This window comes from Microtus ochrogaster, chromosome X, assembly GCF_000317375.1.
Source record: "Microtus ochrogaster isolate Prairie Vole_2 chromosome X, MicOch1.0, whole genome shotgun sequence".
Lineage (NCBI taxonomy): Eukaryota > Metazoa > Chordata > Mammalia > Rodentia > Cricetidae > Microtus > Microtus ochrogaster.
Genome location: NC_022026.1, coordinates 15,991,821 through 16,001,775, shown reverse-complemented (window position 1 = coordinate 16,001,775; position 9,955 = coordinate 15,991,821).

Here is a 9,955-nt window from a genome sequence, read left to right as displayed (position 1 = left end):
CTTGCTCTTCCAGAGGAACCAGGTATAATTCCCAGCACCCATGTGACTGCTCCCAGAGGGTTATAACTTCATTTCTAGGGGATCTAAATAACTTCATTTCTAGGGGATCTAATAACCTTTTCTGGTTTCCAGAGACCTTAGGCATAGCATGCACATGGTTCACAGACATACATGCAGGCAAAATATTCATATGCATGAAGTAATTAAAAATAAAGAAAATTTTCTCTTTAAGACACTATACTTGTGTGTTATGTGTGGATGTGGGGCGCATCCTGATGGAGATCAGAGGACAGCTTTACGGCCTTCTTAGATTTCTCCCTCTGCCTTTCTGTTGTTTTCCAGGGAAGAAACTCAGGTCAGGTTTTCCAGCTTGCAGGTCAGTGTTGACCTGCTGGATCATCTTGCTGATTCCAAAAGGATTTTCTTTTCATTCTCAATTTATGTTGCTAAGAATAGTCTCATATTTAGCATTGCGTGCTGGCCAGGTGTGGTGGCTCATGCTAAAGAGGCAAAAGTGTGTGGATCTCTGAGTTCGAGACCAGCCTGGTCAACAATAGTGAGTTCTATGACAGCCAGGGCTATGTAGAGAGACCCTGTCTTAAAAACAAACAAACAAAAATAAATAAGTAAAATAAAATTGTGTGCTCAATATAGTTTTCTTGGTTTTGTTTCTTTAGTTTTCTTCTTTTCTTTCTTTTTTTTTTTTTTCCGGCAGGGTCTTACTGCAGCCCAGGCTGACTTGGAAATCACTTTATAGTGCAGACTAGCCTTGATCTTCACCTCAGCCTTCCAGAGCGCTGGAGTTGGAGCCACCCTGTCTAACTTGTTTGTTTTTAAGGAGAGTTTTCAGAATTATCCAAGGAAGCGAATTCTTTTCAATAAAACAGCTTTCTCCTGACAGTCATTTGGAAGACAATGCAAACACATTTCAGAAAAATGCTTCTTTAACATCGATTTGGCATTTATCAAAGATTTTTATCTATAAATTTTCAAGATTTGGTCAAGTCGCCAAAGGGCTTTAGAACTGAAGGAGTATAAAAGATTTGGAGGCGGTGCAGGCAGGTTTTATCCTTTCCTAGGTTCTAAAGGCCTTTCATTTGAATCACAATGCTTCATATTTGCATGTCATTGCACTATATGCACACGCATATACATGTGAATATCAGTGCGTGCAAAGACTACTTTTCACTTGCAGAGCATGCAAATGTTTCTAACCCAGGACAGTGGGAAAGCTGTTTGGACCACCTTCAAATCCTTTAAATCCTGAGCTGCTGGAAGGCTCTCTCTGGGAGGTAGTCCTCAAGGAGTTTGCTTCTCATCTCTTCTGCGCAGGCGCGCGTCTCATCAGTGCAGTTCTGGACACCCCTTTACTCCGTGCTCACCGCACCCATCAATCGGTATAATTGTAACGTTCACCACTCTGGGCCGAAACTGCGTCCTGCTTCTAGAGAAAGAGTGCCCCTGATTTGGGTTGATGCCTAATTGGCTTGTGTAGCCTGACATTAAGGGGAGCTGGTTTTCAGCTTTGAACCCATGAATTCTCAGAGTAGCTGATAGATACATTAAGTAACAACAAAATGGTGTTGAAAGATGGACCACTGTCATCCTCTCACTCGTTCCTTCCGTTGTTCACCTCTCTCTAGAATCCCACTGGTTCTCTTGTGTGTGTCCATTAAAGCCACACTTTTGGAATGGAGGTGTAGCTCAGTGGTAGAGCTTCACCTGGGTTTGTGCTACAGCACTGTAAACACAAGTAGCCTCACAAGCTCCTAGTGGCCTGGGAATTGACAGATTGGCAAGGGCTTTGCTTGATTGGCTGATCCCACAGTGTACTTGCCCACTGCAGTTTTAGCCTCCAAGGATTTTCTTAGGGTTCCCTACCAACTCAGGTATGCATTAGAAAGGATTTGATTTTTTTCCCCACCTTGCGTTTTGCAGCAGGCAGATTTGTTCTTCCCATGACCAATGAGGTGAGCTCTTTCATAGTTTTCACACCTCACAGTCTCATAGCTCACCCAACCCCTTTTCAAAATTCTTAGCAGGACTAATGAGGGTGGAAACCAGGAGCTTAGGCTTGCAAGGCAAATAAATTCTCTACCCCTGAACTTCATTTCCCAGAGTGAGATTACGCAGCTTGCGGAAGGTCACCTCACTAGCAAGAAAGAGCTGGAATTGGAACCCAGGCAATCCTAGAGTGTATATTCACAAGTAATATGTGGTATGGCTTATGTGAGAAATACTTCTTTGTTTGAAAAATTCCAAATTTTGTCTAGACATACAGCTCAGTGGGACCGTGCTTCTCTGGAATATGCAAGAACAAACAAGCAAACCCTCCGAATTTAATGTCATGTGTTTCACCCAAGAGTCAAGACACATACATAATTCTGTGGTAATGCTGCTCCTATGACATTATTAAAAATATATTTGCATGTGTTTCATATATTTTCAAAATATATTTACATATATTACTTTTCCTTTACATATATTTCCAAAGGTTGCTTTTGTTTTGTTTTCTTTCTTTCTTTCTTTCTTTTTTTTTTTTTTTTTTATTTTTCGAGACAGGGTTTCTCTGTAGCTTTTTTTGGTTTTTCAAGACAGGGTTTCTCTATATACCTCTGGCTGCCCTGGAACATGGTTTGTAGACCAGGCTGGCCTCCAACTCAGAGATCCACCTGTCTCTGCCTCCTGAGAGTGCTGGAATTAAAGGCTTGTGCCACCAAAGGTTGCTTTTTAAAACTAAATATTTTTATTAGCTTTTTGAAAATTTCTTTCAGGGCATTTTGACCATATTTGTCCCCTTTCTTAAGTCCTCCCAGGTTCACCCCCACCTCCCTACTCCCCCCCATTCATATGGCTACATTTTTTGTTTGTTTGTTTTTGCTTTTTGTTTTTGAGACAGGGTTTCTTTCTATAGCCCTGGCTTTCCTAGATCTTTCTCTGTAGAGCAGTTTAGCCATGAATTCAGGGATCTGCCTGGCCCTCCTCTGCCTCCTGAGTGCTGGGATTAAAGGTGTGTCCATTGTCCAGCTTTTTATTTCTTAATTTAATCATCCATGAACTCTAATTTCTTCTTGTGTTTTGATGCCATTTCCTCAATTAAAATCTATTTTTATGACAGTTTCTTTGAAAGGAGTGGTGCACAAAATTCATCCATTGTTATAAAGAACTATATTCTTACAAGTACTAACTTTTCTTTGTATTTTTCATAATAGATTTACTGAGATGTAATTTACCATACAACTTACCCACTTAAAGTTAGTGCATTTCCCATGTTGACCAAATTCTGTAACCTATCACTGTAATCAATTTTACAATTATTTTATCACTTCTAGAAAGCATCAGTTACTTTTTAGTTATCAGTCCTCCAATTCCATCAATTCCTAATCAATCTGATCCAATTTTTGCCACTAAATATAGCTAGCTTGAAGATTTCTTATCAATGGAAACTTAGACTATATGGCTTTTGTAAGTCTTGCCTCTTTCATTAAGCATAATCTTCCTTCTTCCCTCCCCCTCTCCTTTTTCTTTCTTACTTTTTTAGAGAGTTACCTTATTTAGTTCTGGCTGGCTTGAAATGCAATATGTAGACCAGTATGGCCTTTAATTCATATAGACACAGGGCTGCCACTGTCTCTTGAGTGCCAGAGCTAAAGGTATGACCACCATTCAAGACCTATTTTATTTTTAAAGGCCAGGTCTCTCAGTGTAGCTAAGGCTGACCTGGAACTTGGGATCCTCTGGCCTTAGCCTTCCTTTGCTGTGATTATATTCCAGCTTTTCTGTTATTTTTTTTAAATTGTAAAGTAAGGAGATATGTGTTTGCATGCAGAGAGAATCCAAATAGGAATTCACTAGATGTTTGCTGAGTTGTAGTGGATTGGCAAAGAGGCTCCAATACATGTTAACAAAAGAGGGATTTAGCATGAATCTTGATAGAGAGTTATATGAGTTTTTCATACTGTACCTTTATTGAAGAACAATATACAATATTGTTCTGCTAGTCTAATAGTGATATGTTTTTGATGGTTTCAGAATTATCCTTTTATTTGTTCGATCTTTTCAATCATAACATTTTCAAGGGAGCACATCAATCATTTGCATGTGCTAAGTCATTTCTATTTACAGATGGTATGGCATATCTGTTGTTCAGACTGAAAAGGAAAATTACACTCACAGAATCCCATTTATCTTGTAGCAGGACCTGGGACTCACAAAGAAAGTGTAATTTTTGTCACAGCCATAGGGAACTGTCAAAAAGATGATAGCTAAAAAGCATTGCTGTTAGCTTCAGTCTGTAGGGGCTAGACAGATGGCTCAGTGGTTAAGAGCCCTGGCTGCTTGCAGATGACCTGGGTTTGGTTCTCAGCACCCACACCACAGGCCTCAAAACCATTTTTAACTCCAGGCCTAGGAAACATGACACCACTTCTGGCCTCCGTTGGCTCCTGTATGCATGTGGTGCATATACATACACTCAGGCACACAAATACATATAAAATAAATGTTAAATAAAAGAATTTCAGACAGTAAACATAATAAATTTTCTTTCAAAAGATTGTGAATATTCTTGCTGTGCTTTGGGAAGAACTGGAGCATCAAGTTGTATGTAGTTAATAACTGCATGAGAACTATTTGGGTGAGTTTTTCTAAGTACAGGTGTCACATGGCCTGTCTGAAGGGTTGCAGACCAGATAAGTGATGGTCTGAAACCTTATTTGAATCTATGCAAGATTCTGCTTCAGGTTGAGGCAGTGACTGGTACCAGGTGGTTATTTAATAGGAGATTCTTTTTTTTTTTTTTTTTTTGGTTTTTCGAGACAGGGTTTCTCTGTGGTTTTGGAGCCTGTCCTGGAACTAGCTCTTGTAGACCAGGCTGGTCTCGAACTCACAGAGATCCGCCTGCCTCTGCCTCCTGAGTGCTAGGATTAAAGGTGTGTGCCACCATCGCCCGGCTTTTTTTTTTTTTTTTTTTTAATCTTAAAATAAGACTTTGGGTTCTGGAGAGATGGCTCAGCAGTTAAGAGCACTGACTTCTCTGCTAGAGGCCCTGGTTCAATTCCCAGCCCTCACATGGCAGCTCACAAACATCTGTAATTCTAGTCCCTGGTGATCTGATGGGAGCATGTGCTCTTTCCAGAAGTTCGTTTGTCATTACTCTTTAGTGTGGGCTCAGTGGCATGTATGTGCAGAGGGTTCAGAACCAGTTTTCGTCTATCATATATGAACGGGAATCCTAGACAGAGCACAAATGGATACAAAGAGTATCAGCATAAAATAAAAGCCCCAGGGCTGGAAATTATTGCTATTACATTTTGCGATCTAAAATAAAAATGTGTCCTATAAAATGAGAAAGCTTGTACATACCAATTACTTATTTCAATGATGATTTTCTTTATGGAACCTCTTAGCTCAGTAGAACTGAAATTTCTGGAATGGTAATCTGTACTCCTATCATTGAAATAAGACCCACAAGAGCGGGGCTGGAGAGATGGCTCAGAGGTTAAGAGCATTGCCTGCTCTTCCAAAGGTCCTGAGTTCAATTCCCAGCAACCACATGGTGGCTCACAACCATCTGTAATGGGGTCTGGTGCCCTCTTCTGGTCTGCAGGCATACATGCAGACAGAATATTATATACAAAATAAATAAATATTTTAAAAAAAAGACCCACAAGAGCATTGAGTCTCCTCTGTAGCAACTCACCATAGAGCTGCTTGGTCTTTGAAAACTGTAAATAAGGAGACTATGGGAATGGTCTTCTACCTTGCCTTTTTACCTGTAGATTGCTTTGACATTTTGAACTAAGTACCTCTGCACAATATTTTTTCTTTGGAGAGGAAAACCCAACCATTCAACCAAACAACCAAAGGAATTCTTGATCAGATAATTATGGAGAACATTGCACATATGGCTTGTAACCTAGGAGTTATGTGTGTTTGTTATGAAATATGGCAATGTGTTTAATCTTCAAAGTTTGTCAAAGCAATCTACAGGCAAAAAGGCAAAGTTTCATAAACTTATTCGATTCTTTACTTTTTCCCAGAACATTTATCCAAAATGCTTTTGGATGGCATTTGGCCCATAGTAGTCAGGTATGGTGCCATAGCCAGCTCTCAGGAGGCAGAGGCAGGCAGATCTCTCAGGTCAATGCTAACATAGTCTACAGAGTGTGTTCCAGGACAGCCAGGGATACACAGAGAAACCTTGTCCCAAACAATAACAATGAAAAGAACAAAGGAAGCCCAATATGGTGGCACAAACCTGTCCTAACATTTGGGAGGTAGAAGCAGGAAGATGAGACATTCAAGGTCAGCCTGGGCTACAGAAGACACCATCCTAGATTAGAGTGAATAGAAAAGACATCTTTATGGGATTCAACACCTACCGTGTAAAAAGCTGGTAGGTGCTCTGAATTTCTGCAAGTTACACAATGAAAACAAGAGTATCTGACTAGATGGATGGACGTCCCTTCCTCTTGTATGTCATTCCAAATAGATTCATTTCTGTACTTCATAGCACTTAAAAAAATCTTTGAATTCTAACCTCATTCCCTCATTTGAGATAAATAATTAGTGGTTGTGTACAACTTTATGATCAAGATAGCAGGGATTGGAGGTATGGCTCAGTGGTTAATGCTGCTCTTGCCGAGGACTGTTCCTCGTATGCATATGGTGGATCATAACCATCTAGAACTCTTGCTATAGGGGATCTGATGTCCTCTTCGGCATCTTCAGGCACTACATGCACAGGGCACATGTACAAACACGCAGGCAAAAAATACTTATGTACATTAAAAAAAAAAGCCTAAGAGCTTGACACTTCTTATATGTTACTGAACTGCAAGAGATTTCCTCAACTTTGATTTTCAGTTTGTGCCTGATTGTTTACACACAAACAAGGTTTTTTTTTAGAGAGATTTATTACTTTCAATTATTTGTATGTGTAATTATATGTATCACTGTGTGTATGTGCGGACGAGTGCAGTACCCACATGGATCCAGAGGCTTTGGATCCCTTGGAGCTGGAGTTGCAGGCAGTTGGGAGCTGGGAACAAATTTGAGTCATCTGCCAGAGCACAAGCAGCCCTTTTAGGTTTTGCCATATGGTTCATGTAAGAAGGCTGCATGTTTTTTTTGTTTTTTTTTTTTTTTTTGGTTTTTTGAGACAGGGTTTCTCTGTGGCTTTGGAGCCTGTCCTGGAACTAGCTCTGTAGACCAGGCTGGTCTCGAACTCACAGAGATCCGCCTCTGCCTCCCGAGTGCTGGGATTAAAGGCGTGCACCACCATCGCCCGGCCTGCATGGTTTTTATTTGTCTGTAATGAAGCACTTGACCAGCTTCATGTCAAAGGTGTTTTTGCTCAGCATGGAAGATGTAATGTGAATTTCGTCCAGCACTGTTATCAAGATTTTTTTAAAAAATTGTTTGTTTTTTTTGTTATTTTGAAACAAGCCGAGAGTGGCCTCAAAAATGAAGGAGTCAAAGATGTCTTGCATTTTCCTATACTCCTTCCTCCTCCTGAGTGAGTGCTGAACGGGATTACAAATGGGTGTCAAGACACCTAGTGTATGTGTTGCTGGGCATGGGTCTCAGGGCTTCATGTGTACTAGGCAAGCGTGCTATCAACTGAACCATGTCTCCAATATTTCCTATGCTTTGAAATGAAAGAGTTTAAGGGGTCTGCGAGAGAGGCATTATATATCTTTTTCACTTTTGTATCATGGAAGGAAATCTGCAAAGAAATGTAAGAGCCTCAGGTCCAAACAGGGTGCACCTCAGCATCATGACTTTCTCTTTTAGATTTCAGAATCTTAGATTTTAGAATCTAAAGAATCTAGTGTTCTCCACTTCCTTGTTTTTAGCAACAGTCTTACCTCGTCCACTGTGGATGCTCAGGGTCAGCCATCTGTATTCTCTTACCTTTGCATTGTTAATTCCACTCCCTTTAGTCGATTGCTAATCTAGACTATTTTTTTTAAAGTGGTAGCATCTCTTTTAACCCTCAACCTATTCTTTTTCATTAGTTTGAAAATGCTATTTTATAGGATGGCATTTTAGGTCTCAAAAATAAGAGTGTATTTTCATTGTGTATGTGATTTTCGACAGTGTTGGCTCTCCTAGAATATGGGGTACATTGGAAAGTATCTGCTATATGGCCCTAAAATGGAGGACATGAAGGGAAGGATACATGAGTCACTTGCTCAAGGCTACAGAGCATCTCAGTGGCAGAGATATAATGAAACCATGGTCTTCCTATTATCAGCCTGTAGCCTTTTGTTTTATGGCCAAGGCCAATTTTTAATGTGTATATCTAAACTGTGGAGTAATAAATTTTATAGTTCTTCAAGATTCTGAATGGTACAGGAATAATCAGGCAGCATATGTATTATTTCCAGTTTGCCATCTGAGATGAAATTCATCAATTTATTTTAATAAATATTCTTGCTATTCAAATCAGAAAGAGAAATCTGGGTTTCTTTTGTAGGGATGCTTCTATGTTCTAATGCTGTTTGTTGTGAGAGAAGGTCAGTCTCCTTTATGTAGCATTGGCTGGCCTAAAACTCACTGTGTAGACCAGGTTGGCTTTGAACTCAGAGACTAGTCACCTGCCTATACCTCCCAGTGCAGGGATTATTGGCATGTGTCACCACACTTCTAGTGTTCCTTTATTCACGCCATTACTACTTCAGAAGCATGTGAGGACAGAGGAAAATCTAGGCTCTTCCAGAAGATATAGTTCTTCTACCATATCTCCATGTCTAAAGATGTCAATGTGTGACTGTTATAAACATTATTTTATTGGGGCCACCACAGTGTTGAAAGAATTATTTCATATGCTAATGTGTATGCTTTGGCTTGGGATATACCAGGAATCTAAAGCTATATAAATCTATATGTATATACATAATATTTTAATTACAAGACAATTTTAAGAATTAATTTTTATGTTCTGAAAAATCACATTTTTAAAGAAAGGTTAGCATGTATTTATGTATTTACTTTGCACAATGCATGTGTAGAGGTCAGAAGACAACTTGCAATTTACAGGAGCAGCTTCTCTCCTGCTACCTTTTGGGTCCCAGGGACCAAACTCAGGTTGTCAGGCTAGTTGTGTGGCCATTTTGTGGACCCTCAATCATATGTTTTTAATGAGTTGTATTTTATGAAAATAAATATACTAATTAATTGCTCTATGTTTCCAATTGGGTAGGTCATTCTGTAAGATAGGATGTTCTGCAGCTTTGTCAATTCTTTTGAGGAGTCTTGTTCTTGATAAAGTACATCTATATGCAATGATTTCAGGAGCCCTAGGAAGGCTGTATCATCAGCCTGACACCACCAAGTGTGAGCACTTTGAAGGTCCTTTATATCAGAAAGCAAGTGGAAAATATGGCTTCAGTAAGAGATGTGAAACCACAGGTATTAAATCAGCAGTCCAAAATACCCTAGTTCAATGACCTAGTTTCTTTTAAAAAGTTATCCTTGTTCATGGACTGTAGGCAGATAATGGACTTTTAGTTTTGATCCCTGTAGTGTTTGGTAGATTTGGACATTGTGAGCTAGCATTTAAGATCTAGGGCAACTAAAATGACTATATGAAATAATGCAGGGAAAAATGGAATGAAAAAATGCCACTGTTAATTAGGAGCCTACTGTTATGTGAGCTGTTTCAAGTTACAGTTCACTACCCCTTGTTAGGTAGGTTACAGTGGAGGAAACTGCACCTCAATGACCTGCCTGTCTAAGTTTTATATAGCTACTACGTGCAGTAAATGGGATTTGAATCCAGGTCTTTCTCATTCAGGAACACTGTACTATTAATCTTCCTAAATTACGGTTAATAATACCTACCTTGGGATATTTTAAGGATCCAAATGATTTTTATTTTTTTGAAGATTTTTTTTTATTATGTATACAACATTCTGCCTCCATGTATGCCTACAAGCCAGAAGAGGGC